This window comes from Malurus melanocephalus, unplaced genomic scaffold (genome assembly GCF_030028575.1).
Source record: "Malurus melanocephalus ecotype Western Australia unplaced genomic scaffold, MMel_1.1 scaffold_95, whole genome shotgun sequence".
NCBI lineage: Eukaryota > Metazoa > Chordata > Aves > Passeriformes > Maluridae > Malurus > Malurus melanocephalus.
This window is the reverse complement of record NW_026623327.1, coordinates 1,461,930-1,476,614: the sequence shown is the minus strand read 5'-3', so window position 1 is coordinate 1,476,614 and position 14,685 is coordinate 1,461,930. Positions and strand designations below refer to the sequence as shown.

The 14,685-nt window shown below is 37.7% G+C and overlaps 1 long non-coding RNA gene across 1 annotated transcript in view; it reads right to left on the bottom strand.

Moving 5' to 3' along the window:
- LOC130575012 (uncharacterized) overlaps window positions 1-14,685 on the bottom strand; it is a 313,637-nt gene that overhangs the window by 25,495 nt on the left and 273,457 nt on the right. The window contains exon 7 of the long non-coding RNA XR_008965511.1: window positions 1,118-1,218. This is a non-coding gene — a long non-coding RNA (uncharacterized LOC130575012). The remainder of the gene's footprint in view (window positions 1-1,117; window positions 1,219-14,685) is intronic.

Sequence of the window (14,685 nt, the reverse complement as noted above, 5' to 3'; positions counted from 1 at the left end):
CTCTGTTTATTTGAGCATTGTCAAATTTTCCAGTAAATCCTTTGGGGATATACTCTGCATGTAACTTTCATTAACTTCATGGAAAGCAGGAATTGGGACAGGGAASAAAAAAAAATCCTTACAGAAAAAAATTGGGGTCTTCCCGCTTAATTGCGAGCAATTGTCTGTGTTGTAAGACCTAAAAACTGAAATGTAATTTAGAAATAAAACAATGAGCAGAAACTATATAAGCTGTAGTGACTTTCTCAATTCCTGATGTTATCAGACATTTTGGTCTATTGCACTGCCCGCTTGCTAATTATACAAATAATAAAAGAAGAAAAGAACTGTTCAGAAGAAAAAAAAAACCCTAGAAACAAAAGAAAAAGTTCATTACTTCCACCCTTATTAAAGCATTATTCTGAAAGAAACATCGATTAAAGGAAAGAAAACAAATATCTAGGAGYATGTAACATCACACACAGGAAAAARCAYAAAAATATTTTCAGAGAGTCTTGTCAGACCCCAGGGTATGTGTCCTCTGCTTAACTCTCCTGAAATTCACAAGTGACAGAAGGGAATTAGCAAGGTTTGCATCCTCTTAAGACTATTTGGGAATTGGATCTAGCTGGTGCACATAAGATAAAATAAAAAGTGCTGTTTACTAAACCTTTTAACCAATCCATTAAATGTGTTTTAATTTCTGCTCCTGGATATAACTAACAGCTGGGATGTCAGAAGCACAGTCTCTACTTACTGTAGMTATATTTATTTCCTAAACAGTTTCAGTTTCTCTCCCTCTTCAAATGGCTTTCCCAATTGTCACTTTTTTGCTGTATGCTTCCACATAGTGATCTTATGTCACTAACCTGCAGTGCATTTGATGCTGGTTGCCTTCTTTCCCTAAGCAAAACAAACCAAATGCCTAAAAAAGCTGAACTTCCTTTTTAAAATATATTAATTTATTTATTATTTTCTTMTTTATTAGTTCTTGCTGTGGAGTTGGAGTAAATTGTAACTCCCCACTGACTTATTTCCATGACCTGATGGATTTCTGAGACAATCCAGCAATAATTAGGACATGGAATGAAATGCATGCTCACTTTTGCAGGTTGCCTTTTCACATGACTCTCCCCACCTTTTCTGCATTTTCTGCAGTGTCAGTCTCCACCCCATTCTCAGCATCTCCTGCAAACAGCCCAGAACAATCTTTCATGCTCCTGCTTCTAACAAAGAGCCCTGAAAGAAAAGGAAACAGAAAATATATATTAATTCATCATGCTCACCCCCATGGTGCCTCTTCAATCTTTCCAAGGTGTCTCTGTCCCATGGAACACAAGGAACCAGCCAAAGGTCTGTTAAATTTGGAGATAAAGAACAGCATTTGCCTTTACCTGTTCTTCAGGAGAACATTGCCTCTGAGGAACTTGTGCTGCATCATGATACACAAAGAAATAATATTTTCTCAAAAACAGTCACAGAACTAAAGACAACATGATTTTATAAATTAAACTTATTTTAATTGGGAGAATAACAGAAATATGCATGACATGTTAGTATCTAGCCCATTTTAAAATAAGGCACCAAAACGTACTTAGAAATAAATTTCAAAATTCCTTTAAATGTTAACCTGTGTGCAAATCCATTTTGCCCCTCCTGATAAGAGGAGAACCACCATCAGAACACTCTCTACAAACTATGAAAATAGTTTTGAAAATAGAAATTTAGAAAGAAATCAGTGTTATTTTTATATTTTTCTCAAATTTCTTCAATCTCTTATATCTCATAGCAGATTATTAYAAAAAAATATTTAAAGAACAGTGCTCAAAATAACAGTGTTCATAGCTGTTTCACATAACCCCAGATTTCTATTAGAGGATAACTTGAAACAATTTTGAACAATTTATCCAAACATKTATACATATATTTATCTGACAAATATAACTATACATAAACCAAACTGCTTCATGTAGGGTGTGAAYACAAAAATGGCAATTTTCACATGAGGAGAGGGAGTAGGAAGAGGTCAGAATATGCCCTAACAATTTTTTGCAGCTTAAAGATTGCTTCTATCTGCAGCAGTCATCTGCAACAGCAACTATGAGAATCCTCACTATTCTTTYTTCAGCCAATTAATTTTATTTCAGTATTCTCCAGCTTTAATGYCACAGTGAATTAGTACAAGGTTGACAGCAACAGGAAAGATTTTAATGGCAACTGCTGGGCAGAAAACATAAAACAAGGGGAACAGAGAGGAAGAACAAGAAGCAGACACCGACTTGGCACTGGTRTTTCTGCTGCACAAACCTCCCCATAAAGTCCACACCGTTCTAGAGATATATTTTTGAAACCAAAACCTCTTGGCCAGCTGGTCACCTTTGGTGTTCTCTCATTTGGCCACTTTTGGTCTGGTGCTTGGTGAAATAATCAACCCTTCTTCAGCTGAGATTGCCAGCCCAGCAAAAGGACACTGAGACCCAGCTGGAGAGGTTCTGAGAACCTGCAGCTCCTGTGCAGCTCCTCAGACCTTTCTGCAGCTTGTCATCAGATTTTACGTGCACATTTCTGCTTATGGCTCAGTTCTTGTGTGCTTTTGCAGCCTCAGATATCAGGTGCAGACTACCAGGGCCATTCTCTCTTATTTCTGTCAATTTTGAGTGAATCATCCCATTACTGGTCAGCAAAACCTTGTTGCCTTCACGTCCATTCAGTGTAGGGATCAAAAAAATCAAACAYCAAAACAACAGAGGAAAGAAAGATCTGTGAAGTCTGACTTCAGCCAATTTTGGTGCTGACCTCTTCTCCCAGGGAACCAGTGACAGGACAAGAGGAAATGACCTCAACCTGCACCAGGAGAGGMTCAGGGTGGACATCAGGAAGAATTTCTTCATGGAAAGGCCTGTTAAACTCTGGAATGGACTGCTCTGGGAGGTGGTGAACATCTCTAGGGAYRGGGACTCCAAGAAAAACAGGGATGYGGCAGTACACTTGGTCTGGTTACCAAGGTGGTGTTTGGTSACAGGTCAGACTCAATAATYTTAGAGATATTTTCCAATCTAAGTGATTCTGTGGTTCTATGATTCAGGCAACAAATTCATGAAAGAAAAACACTCAAAACTTGAATTTTTAAAACTGCTAAATAATTAATTAAATGAACCTAATGTTATTGTGTGAAATAGAATATAATTGCTCTGATACATGACATGAAGAGCCACAAATAGAAATAGTAGAGGTGCAAATGTAAAGAYTGTTACTCTCTCTGCACTACCACCCTGTGAGCCACCATTGGCTCCTAGTGTTAGCTGGAAGGATCAATGTATTTATTTCTWATTTGAGAAGTACAACATGTTTCAAGGTACTTGTCAGTAGTAAATAATATATTTTTAATGTTGTTATTACTTGTTTCCTTAGGCACCCATACACAGTTATTCTCAGCTGAATTAAGAAAACAATCAAAACAAACAAACAAAAAAATTAGAACACCTAAACCAACAAAAAATGCAGCCCAAAATCAAACAAAAATACCCCTYAATAAATTCAACAACTAAAACCCTTCAGACTTCTTGAAACAACAACAACATTCATTAATATAAGCAAAACTTGCCTTAAAATCTTTCATAAATTGTTGTGCCAAATACCTCTATCCCAAGTCCTCTGCAGGAGAGTTTAAATCAAAGCTGTCAATTCAAACTTCAATTTTGTTTGCACTGGGACTATGAARTAAATAAAACTTTTGTGTTGAGATGTTCTTCAAGAAAAAACAAAACAACTCCTTTTTGCATCCACAAAGCTGAACTCAAAACAAGCTAACAAGCAGGAGAAAAGAGAAATAAGAAATAAAGATGTCTGACTAAGCAATGGTTAACATCTTCTTTAAAAATTAATGTAACAGTGATCTTGCAGCATAAAACACCTCACAGTGTTACATTATGTTCCAAAAACAGCAGTAGAGAGTAACTGAGGTTGGTCAGAGCAGCTGAAATCCTCACAAATAGTGCATGGGAATTATGTGCAACAGTCAGGGATGCACAGACAGAGGAAGGGATGAATACCCCACACTGTCGATAGTCTTCCTAAAGTCTTGGTGAGGAGCCCATGTAAACTTCAGAGCATAACAAAGAGCTAAATTGGCAAAGCTTTACAAAAGACAGCAAATTGCTTTACTCAGCATTTGTTTTCAAAACAACTGTATTGTATTCTTTTGGCATTCATATGGTGGTTATACTAACATGTGGCAGGAGCTTTGTTGCCCTTTAGGGTAAGAAAAGAGGGAAAACGTAGGAAAGGAGGGAAAAAAGGTCAGATGTCTTCAAATGACTCCCTGCTGTGCTTACATGGTCAGGACATCTTAATGGAAGATATTCAGCAGGTTACATTAGTGAATTAAAGCCAGGTGAAGTTTGTAATGAGTCAGGATAATTATGGCAGAATTCCTCCAAGTGGCTCATGTGACACAGCAGCTGCTTCAGAATAAGCAGACTGATGCTTTGTCCTTGACCTTCCACTGTTTTCCAAACTTTACTTCTATTAAAGATCTCCCCAGGTAGTTTCTCCTTTTTTATTAGTTTTAAATCCATTGTCCTGTGTAATTTCATGAAGCTGTTAATTGTCGAGAGGAAATCTGAAGAAAAGCAATTTGCAGAAAAAGTCAAACCTATGAATATTTTCATTTACATACAAGYCCTTGCCTGAGTGAAAACCCCAACAATATGGGGCCACCCCAAAAGAAAGGTTTATATTCCTGCTACCTGCAAGGCATCAAAACTGCAGCTGGCAAATCCTAGCCAACACCCCACCAATAAAGCATGCCAATACTCATACCAAAAATAACAGAATCAACTGCTAGTCAAGACAAATAGAAATGTGTTTCCAGTGTGTCTTCCCATTTCTCTCTGTCAGGTATGACTTGCAGACAAGAATATTTTAAGGAGCATTTTTAGAACACTAAAAATTGTTTGACTGGTGTTATTTTCAGTCTATCTCTCTCTTTATGCAAAATCTCCTTCAACAAACAACCTGCTCATGACAGAGAAGACAAAATGCATTGTAAAAATATATTGGAAACACCCAGTGTTTCATGAACTGTGATAATTAGAGCAAAACATCCTCCACGATAGTTTCAATTTCTTGGCTTTTCCACAGCTTTATGGCAACTAAACGGGAACCTTAAACGAGCAGTAAGATGGTGCTTCAAATGTGGGGTTTTTTCAGAAGGGTGACACACCTGACACACCCCATTTAGGCCCCAACTTTCCGAAGTAACCAATGAGCTTTTCTTAATACATATTCTCATCACAGAACTTAATAACAAAAAGTCGCCATTTGAAATTTTTGATGCCCATTTGGGCTTGTCAGCAATTCTGTGAATCCAAAACAACCAAGGTGAAGTGTAATGCCACAAATCGCCATTTAGCTCCCTCAAGTTCAAAGCCACTCGAAATCTCTGCACCTCCTAAAGGGCATTTCTAGGAGCTGTAGATTGTAGAGCAGAAACAGCAAAGTTTTGACACTTAACAGCACTGTTTAAAGTTTTGAAACACTTTAGACTGTGTCAACCAAGGTTTAGTATAAATCTTTGACAGAGTRGCTGCATAAATATTGAAGGGACTCTGGATCTGCTGATTCTGCCCTTTAGTAAGATATCACTTGGGCAATATCTTTGCTGCCTGATTTTTCCTTAAGAATTTCTAATYTCAGTGAGTTTCTAGAATGCATGAAGAAATCACACTGAAACCTATGTTAAYTGGAATTTATTATGGGTTCATATCTATGATTTTATGTGCAAACATTAGTAGGTAAAGGTGGTTCCCTTCTTCCAGAAAATCAAGCAACACAGGGAAAGGCATTTCTGCGACAGTAAGGTTATTCCTTAAAGATGATGAGGCAAAACAAGGCAGTAAGTACTTCCTTTGTCAGAAATGTTATAGGTAGACAGGATATTTAAAGAATGAACTCCTGTGCACGATATCCTTTATTAATGAAGTGGCTGAAGTATAAAAAATTAAATTCCTAGAGGACAACTTTAACATAAATTTAGTTCTTATTTATAAATACAAAACCCCAGGTGCTTGTAGTATAGTTTTAGGGTAAAATGAAAAAAAAAAAAAAAAAAAAAAAAGGCTGAATTTGGGGCTAAGTTTGAAAAACAGCAGTGGGATCTTATTTGAATTTTAGTGGTTAAAAAATAATCACCTAACAGAACTGGTAGAACAGAGCCTCTTATCCATTTATTTGTTAAGAAATGTATCACATTTCTTATYGGAAGTTTTCAAAATGGAGAACTTTGCCACATGTTTGTTCCCTTCCAAGAGACAAAATTACAAAAAGAACCTTTCATAGATCAAAGAAGTAAAAGCKGATGATAATGCTAATGTTGATGAAYTGATAATAATGCATGTATCTGATTAAAACATTTTTCTGTGATTTCCTGAAATAATAGAGTGAAAAAAGAAAAAAGGCAAAACTCTTATAATACCTGTATTTCTCACTGTCAGCTGCTTAGAAATATCACTCAGATTCTTCTGCATTTTTTACTAGATATGGAAATATAGTCTGAAAATACACAGGAATATATTATTTTTTCCACACCTAAAAAATTCAGACATCCAAAATGTACAGATATAGATGAGGACCAAATTATATATCCAGCTTTGTTTTATAAGGCCATAGACAGGTCTATTTCTAAGTGACAGGAGCAGGTTTGCCTCTGCTTTTATGCCCAGTAATTCAACATCCCACCATATTTTGGATAAAATGTGCAGCAGTTGGAAATCGAAGAGGCAAAAAGAGAAGCTTCTGGGAACTTGTTATCATTGCCATTCCCAGGATCATATGAATTAGTGCAGGTAGAAGAATCAAAAGAAACAACTGCACAAGTTTACACTGTTGTATGATTGTGAGTATTCTCCTCAGGAGTGACACAGAAAATTGGGGTGAGGTGATGATGTTTCCATCCAGCCCTGAGAATTTTGACTACAATAGGTGAGCAAGGAATCCAGAGGAAGACAGTGCGAACAGAAATCTTACGCAAGCAAAAGTAGGAATAACAGAAAAAAAAAAAAAAATGGAAATAGCAAGTTTTCCTTCCCTGGGTTTGCTCCACGGTGGTGTAAAGCACTTTGAAAAGACCAGGGCTTTGTGCTGGGCTCGAGGGAGGGGATTCAGAGCAGGGACTGAAAACCATCACAGTGCAAACAGAGCTAAATGACTGATTACAGGAATTGAGCTGGAGGGGATAGATGTGTGTGTCACTCAACCAAGGCCARAATTTCCACCCTAACTTTCAGCTCCCTCTTCCCCCACAGACAGCCCACCTGCTGCCACTTCTCCAAAACCTTTAATTGCTTGCAGGTTCCTGGTGAAACTTCTGCCACAAGCCTGGGAGCTATTAACATCCCYACAATAGTTATATTCTAACTTTGAAACATGCCCTTTCCTTTCATCCATCCCACTGCTCCCAGCTCCTCAGCTGCGTCACTGAACTGCTGATTCATGTCACAGATGGTGCTTTTAGCTAAAGGCTGCCTTTTACAACTGGGCAGAAAAATGCCTGTACAGAGACGTTGTTCAGAGTACCTAGAACAGGATGCACTATTTCAAATAAAAACACASTTTTAAAGCTAGAGTCAACAATATTTAATCACTATGCAAATCTTGCCATATGTCCAGACATAAACCCAGACAGTCATGTCCCTCCAGCCCTGTTGGTCATATGGTCAGCCTGGTTTCTGCCAAGTCTGTGGSAAGGGTGTATTTTTTCAGGGCCCTGGAATCTTTCCTTGTTTCAGATTAGAGCCATAATTATTCAGGGATCCCAACAGTTTACAGAAGAACTGCTTATGCTCATGCCAGGTTCAAACCACTACAGGCCAGGCACTCAAACACTTTTAGTATTTTGTTACCTGACATGGGCATTTGAAAATCCWCTGAAATCTGTATGACTGGAAAATATATCCAAGTTTCTTTGCTTTTTGCAAAAAAATCAGCTTATATACATAGACATACACCATTATCTCTCAYTTTGGAACCTTAATTCTCTCTCTACTGGTTCAGAGATTTCTCTCTTTTGTCCCTAGAATGGAAATTTCAAATGTATAATGGAGTGGGAATAACTGAGAAGTAATTGTAAAACCAGTAGCGCTTGGGATTTTTGAAAAAGCTTTTCTTTTTTCCTGCCACTGCAGCTCTTCCTGCCTGCCTGCCTGMATCCCCAGTGATGACAATGCAGTTTTTTTTTTTGCCTTCAGGGTCTCTTTTGTCATTAAGGTTCAGAATTCACCAGAAGATGTAGACAACYGGGCCCTTCATTGATCTCTGCCAGACAACTGAGGTGGTGACTCAGTCTGCACCRAAATACTGCCTTAGAGATAAGCTATTAACCTGATTAACTGCCCAAATCATCTCCAGGTAATTCTGAGCTCCTAGCATATGCTCCATAGACTTCTCTGAATGTTAGCTGCTGCATCTCTGTGCTGCATTCATATTTCTCTGTCTGGCAGTAGCTATGCATGCACACTGCTAGATGGATATTCACAGATAAAAGCAATGATGAACAAAACTGCGTCTCCCCTGTTTTGGTATTCTGTGACATTCCCATCTCAGCAGACTGTGTCTGGCAGTCTCACAATGAGGCACTGCATGTGTCAGGGAGATGGATTATATCTGCAGTGTCTGAATTTCAACCCTGACTAAACGAGCTCCTGCTTAACCTTACCTCAGGAAACTTGAATTTTGTGTCATTGAATTAGAACAGCAAATACATATATTTTTATGTGCCCTTATTATGGCACATTGCAAACATTTAGTAGTGTGAGATAACMGAATTAAAGAAAACCATATCCTTTTTACACATTTGGCAAATAGCATGTTTACTCTTTATTTTGATCTATAAAGCTCAAAATAYTGCAAGAACAGAGCAGTTGTAATTTTGGGGGTAGTCTGTTTTAGATGTTGGGAATGTAAAAGAAAATAGAAATATTATGAATTCTCTTTCAGGGTCTTTAGGCAGATTACATAGAAATAAATGGATTAGTATGCTCATTTCCACTAACTGAGGTATGAGCACCAATGCTGAAAAAAAACCAAAAATGAAATAAATTGATTAATCTAATCTCATTCTCTTTTGTTGAAAACATTGGTATTGCAGCTCACAGCTTAGCTGAAATTTATATATTGTATGTATTAAAAGAAACAATGAAATGCCTGGAAAATTTCAGAGTCACTAATACCAGGATGAAGCAGAAAAAAAGTGACACCAATGGCAGCAGCACACAATTTTTCCCATTAAAACAAATTTCCATGAACATTTGCTAAACTTTTGCTTTCACTACTATAAATTGAGATCTGGGCAAAACCAGAAAGATATTAAACATGTGGAGTTCATACTTTGTAATTTTTGAAGGCAGCCGTATGGGAATCAACTTTGTCCATTTGAGGTTAATTTGGTCCTTTTAAGTTATGACCTAAAATTTATCTTTTGGAAATTTAAGACTATAATATGTATGCTACCTTSAGTACAGCAGTGAATGCAGATAAAAGGAAAAACTTAATTAAATCTGATAGCACACACCTGCAGGTGGATATCTCCTACTGCTCACAGTGCTGGGCATTGGGCTGATTGCAGGATGGAAACACCCAGCTCAAACCCTTACAGGTAAGTTTGGTTTACCACCAGTTTCTCCTTTGTAAAGTCATAATTAGCAGAACTTATTCCACCAGCAGATTTTAAAAACTGCAGTGTGACTTATTCTGAGAGATGGAGACATTGATGGATTGRGAGAACTTTTCACCCATCCTTAAACCCAGACGGGGTTTGGAGTTCAAAATACCCTCTGGAAGAATACAGGGCTCTGGCTACTGCTATACAGCTGAAAAGGTTGGAGTAACACAAGGGATTTTAAAACTGTTTAATTAATCTCAATATGTGCACTTTAAAGGCTAAGTTTTTAAAAATGAGAAAAAATAACTCCCTGGTTTCATAGTCCTGAGTCAGAGTAAATAATTTTAAAGAAATCCTTATTAATGCAATAGACTGGGTCTCTTGCAGTATTATACATGTATCTCTCTGCACATTCATTGCATGCTAACCCTATATAATGCCCTATATAACCCTATATAATATAAGAAAAAGTTATTTGGAAGAGAAAACACCTATATGTTATTTATTGTCAGAGATGCAACTCATAAAATATTTCAGTTTTTACCCTTATGCTCAGTTTGCAAATAATGTTCATCCATCATGTATCATCCCATTTAAAGATAAAGAATCCAGGCAGTGCAATAAAGAAACAAATCTTAAAGATTTGCAGAAATGGCCACATGCTCTACATTGTACTTCCTGGCTCATCTYAGCCAAGACAGAGCCTAGGAGTTTTCTTAAACTCAGACTACACACTGATTTCATCGATCACCTCATTTTGCATTTCAACACCAATATAATATTTTAGTTTTCAAACTGTCCTTGTTTCTGTGGCTGTTTCATGCTCCCTTTCCTTCCTCCTGCTGGAGACCAAGCTCTGACTATGCACAGACATATTGCACAACCCACAGCATCCCTCATGACTGCAGATTCTGCATGTCTTGGAAAGCAACAACCAGAGCGACACATTCAAAAGTCTTCARTGACCTTATTTTAGAGACAGGCTTGAACAGTAGAGACAACTTGATACATTTGAAGATCAGTGACAGACTCACACTGTCACTGAGATTATTTTTGGCTGCCCCTGTCCTCTGAGTGGTATGAAAAGCTGCTTCTACAAGTCATTCCAAGTCTGGCTATATTGCCTGGGGGTATACATTGCATTAGTAGTTAATACAGTTACTTCTGTTATGTAAACACTGTTGTTGTTCTGTAATTTCACCATGGATCCCAAAGGCATTGAATGCTATCTGGTGCTTCTGGACCCAACAATATTGATAATGCCTTTGGAGTGATGTCTTTGGAAAGGAGCAGCAGTGGCTTTCTGGGAGACTCTACTTGGATTCACTGTCACCTCGGGGAGTTCTGCAAAAGCAATTTTTTATAAGTTTTTGTTTCACTAGAAGGAAAAATTAGGTTATGAACGACTGAGCACCAGCTGATCATATCCGCAGTGTCAGGTGCAAATGCAGATTTTTGTATGCATAAACACATGCCATTCTCTCCTCCTTCTCTTCAATCAATCAAWATACATTTGGTCACAGACTTACTCCACAGCAAAAATTCATCTGTAGAAGGCTGAAACTAGCCCAGACAGTCTAAAATAAGTAACATGAATTCATATAATTCTTCATTATTTAAGGGCAAAGAGTAAGAAAAAGGTTGYACTCAAATTGCTAAAACTTAGCCCTGAAAATTGAATGTTACCTCTATTACTTTATTATAGGACCTGATTTTATTCTTTTCCTTCAAACTGATGCCAGGGATAGCACTTTCAGGTCTTCAATAAAAGCTTTTGAGTCTTTCATGGAGGATTTATTCCTGAACTTTGTCACTTATAGAAAGGAAAGTGCATTACAAACAATGTCTGACAGATGGTCTGGGTGTTTCTCWGCAGGTTCAATTTTTTAAAAAAATCATTTATATTTAAAACAGGATCAACTGAAAGCAGAAAATAACCAGCCAACTTCACCTATAGAAAAAAGGTACCTATTCTATACTGGTGAGCTTTTAGAATTCTAACCATCATAAAGATRTCTCAGTATTCTTCCCCAACCCTGATTTTTCCCTTGGAAAATTCAGTCAGGATAATTGTCCCATGGATCTAGCAGAGTGACTGGAAAAGTTAGCTGCTGGACAAGTTATATCAACAGACTCAGCTCCTGGGAATTRGGAAGAAAATTGCCTTCAAGATTCAAACTTTTCATCTTCCCTTTATATCTGAGGTGAAAACACATTACCAGAGTTAGTTTCTGGGAACTGTCAACCTGGTTTCTTAAGGAATAGAATGAAACAAAAATCAGATTCTGATCTAAGCAAAGATGCATTTGTTGAAATCAAATTTGCATTAACATACTTGTCTTCAAAGTCATCCAAACCTCATAGGTTGGCAGCGTGTGTCCAAAGGTTGCTGGCTGAGTTACATCGTCATCAGTCAAATAACAGGCAAATAGCAAGAATTWAAAAAGACAGAAGTACCTAAAACTGCATGAAAGGAAAGGGTTTATTGGTCCTAGGAGGCTCATATTTGAGTAGATTGGACATGAAGAGAGCAGGTCCACTTTCCACCTACAAATAATGAACTCTGAAAGCTAAGCTCACAGGATTTTATCCGATAAGAACAGGGGGAAAATACTGCTCTCTCTGTTCCTAGATTGCTTTATCTTACWTTCCTGTGAGCTCTGACTCCAAGTAAACCATGACAACCTGACAGTGTGATCTATGTCTAACAGCTCCTCATAACCAGAAAAACCTTAAACAGATTGCTCAGCAACGAAGAACTAGAGATCACACAACTGAATGCTCTCTGCATAACAGGTGAAATCCAGTCTCTCTAGTTACAAGTTATTTTTGACCATAACCAAAAATATTTCTGACTCAGAGCAGCAGTATCTTAACAGGCTTCCAGTAAAAAAGATGTACAAAATGGCAAGTTGATGCTGAACTACAATACTTCCATTGACCTAAAAACAAACAAACAAAAATTGGAGAGAAAGAGGAGAAAAAAAATGACTTCTAGATGTAGTGAGTAGCCATAATACATGCTCTTCCATAAAACAAAGGAATGCTTTGGAAAAGAAAAATGACACAGCAAGATGGCAAAGTAGCATRAACAGCAAAGATCCTGCAAATGTGCAGACAAATTCACTTATTCACCTTTGTGCCACAAAGTTCTTGGGTTACTAAATTTACTGTCTTAAGAATGGTGACTGTTAATCAAACAACATCACTGTAGGAGGAAAAGATGAACATCTGTAACTCAGGTGGGTTTGACTTTGTTACTACTGGTCAAACTCTTTGGACAAATTCTCATCAGTCCTACACTTGAACCCCCAGTAAAGTGGCTGAATAAGCATAAAAGGGTAAGTGGAAGAAACAATCTAATTCTGATAACTCCAGCTGAGTCTGTAAAGAAAATCCTGGGGTGTTTTAATAGAAGAAGGTTTGGCTGCATGGCTCAGGACATAGTCTTCAAAAAGCAAGAAGTATCTTTTAAGGGTTAATGTGAGTGCATATATTAGGATGAAAACAAATGACAACAAAAGAAAATTAAGCAAAAAGTCCTTAAAAAAAGAACAAATTAAAAACTGGGAGCTCCAGCTCCTTTAAATTTATTTAAAAAAGGACACAAAGTAAAAAATGAACAAGACCACTGTTATTGAAATTTTTTCCAGCTCTTCACTGTGCTGAAGCAGGCTGGGCTTTGTCGCCCATTGAGTCATTGAACTGCACTTTTCATGTTACTCCTTCCACACCACACAAGCAACATTCAAAGGTTTCCTTTGCCTATTCTTCTGGCTCTTGCAAGGAATGTGATGCCATTCTGGTGCAGCATAACTCATGAGTTGCTGAATGAATATCTCATTCTGAGCCCGTTTCTATCCTTAGCAACAGTTTATGACTATATTTTATTATTTTAATGAGAGATGGAAATAGCAGGAATGTTCAGCAATGTTGCAATAACATCGTTACATTGCCTATTCAAATGAAACGGTATTAGATAAAAACTGTTCATTAAAATACCATTTGTGTGAGACTTAACCTTAGAAAGAGGGCAATTCAGAGCCAAAGCTGAGTTTTTTCTTTCATTTGTGCCTGCACACTGCAACTGTCACACCCCATTGGTAAACAGACAGACCAAATGATTTGTAAGAACCAGACAGATGGGTCAGCAAAGACTTAACCTCAATTTCTTTCCATCACTATCTTAAATCTCACATAAGAAGTGTTGTTCTATAAAATTTAAAAAATATCCTCAGTGCCACAACTTGATCAAAACCACGAGCCCAGGAAAAAAAAATGCAGCCATTCTGTGTAACAGACTGGGACTGTTCCAAAGCCATGCATGAGACAGATCCCCATTTCCAACAGAAGATTGAACATGTTTTCTGAAAGGTGATTTTTTTTTTCTCTAGTTTAGTAACAACTAAACAGATGCATGGAGAAAAAAATGGCACACAAAGGATCTCACACAAAAATAGACTCGGAGAACTCAGACTTGACAGCTCATTTTAGAGATGGGGAGAGAAGGTATAGTTCTTCTTTTCTCTTTCCACATGAATATGTTGTCAGTGTCATCCAAATCAGTCCCATTAGCCCTTCCCCCAGTTATTTATGTGAAACAAGGAGCTAAAACTGCCTTGATTGGCTGAATCAGAGCTTGGCAAGAATAACATCCATAGTAGTTCTGTTTGTTTGCCTGTAATACACTGAGCAACATAAAAAACATGGAATGGTTTGAGTTGGATGGCACCTCAAATATCACTGAGTTCCAGCACCCATCTTCTACAAAACCCTTTAGGTGCTTAAGGCGCCACCCAATCCAGCCTTGAACACTTCCAAGGATGAGGCATCCACAGCTTCTTTGGCTGACCTGTTCCAGTGCCTCACTYCCTTCTGAGCAAAGAATATCTTCCTAATGTCTAATCTGAATCTCTGCTCTTTGAGTTTAATACCATTTCCCCTTTTATCCTAACATTATCTGCCTGTGCAAAATGTCTCTCTCTCTCTTTTTTGGAAGCCCCCTCTAGGTTCTGGAAGGCCACAATGAGGTCCCCAGACCTTTGCCT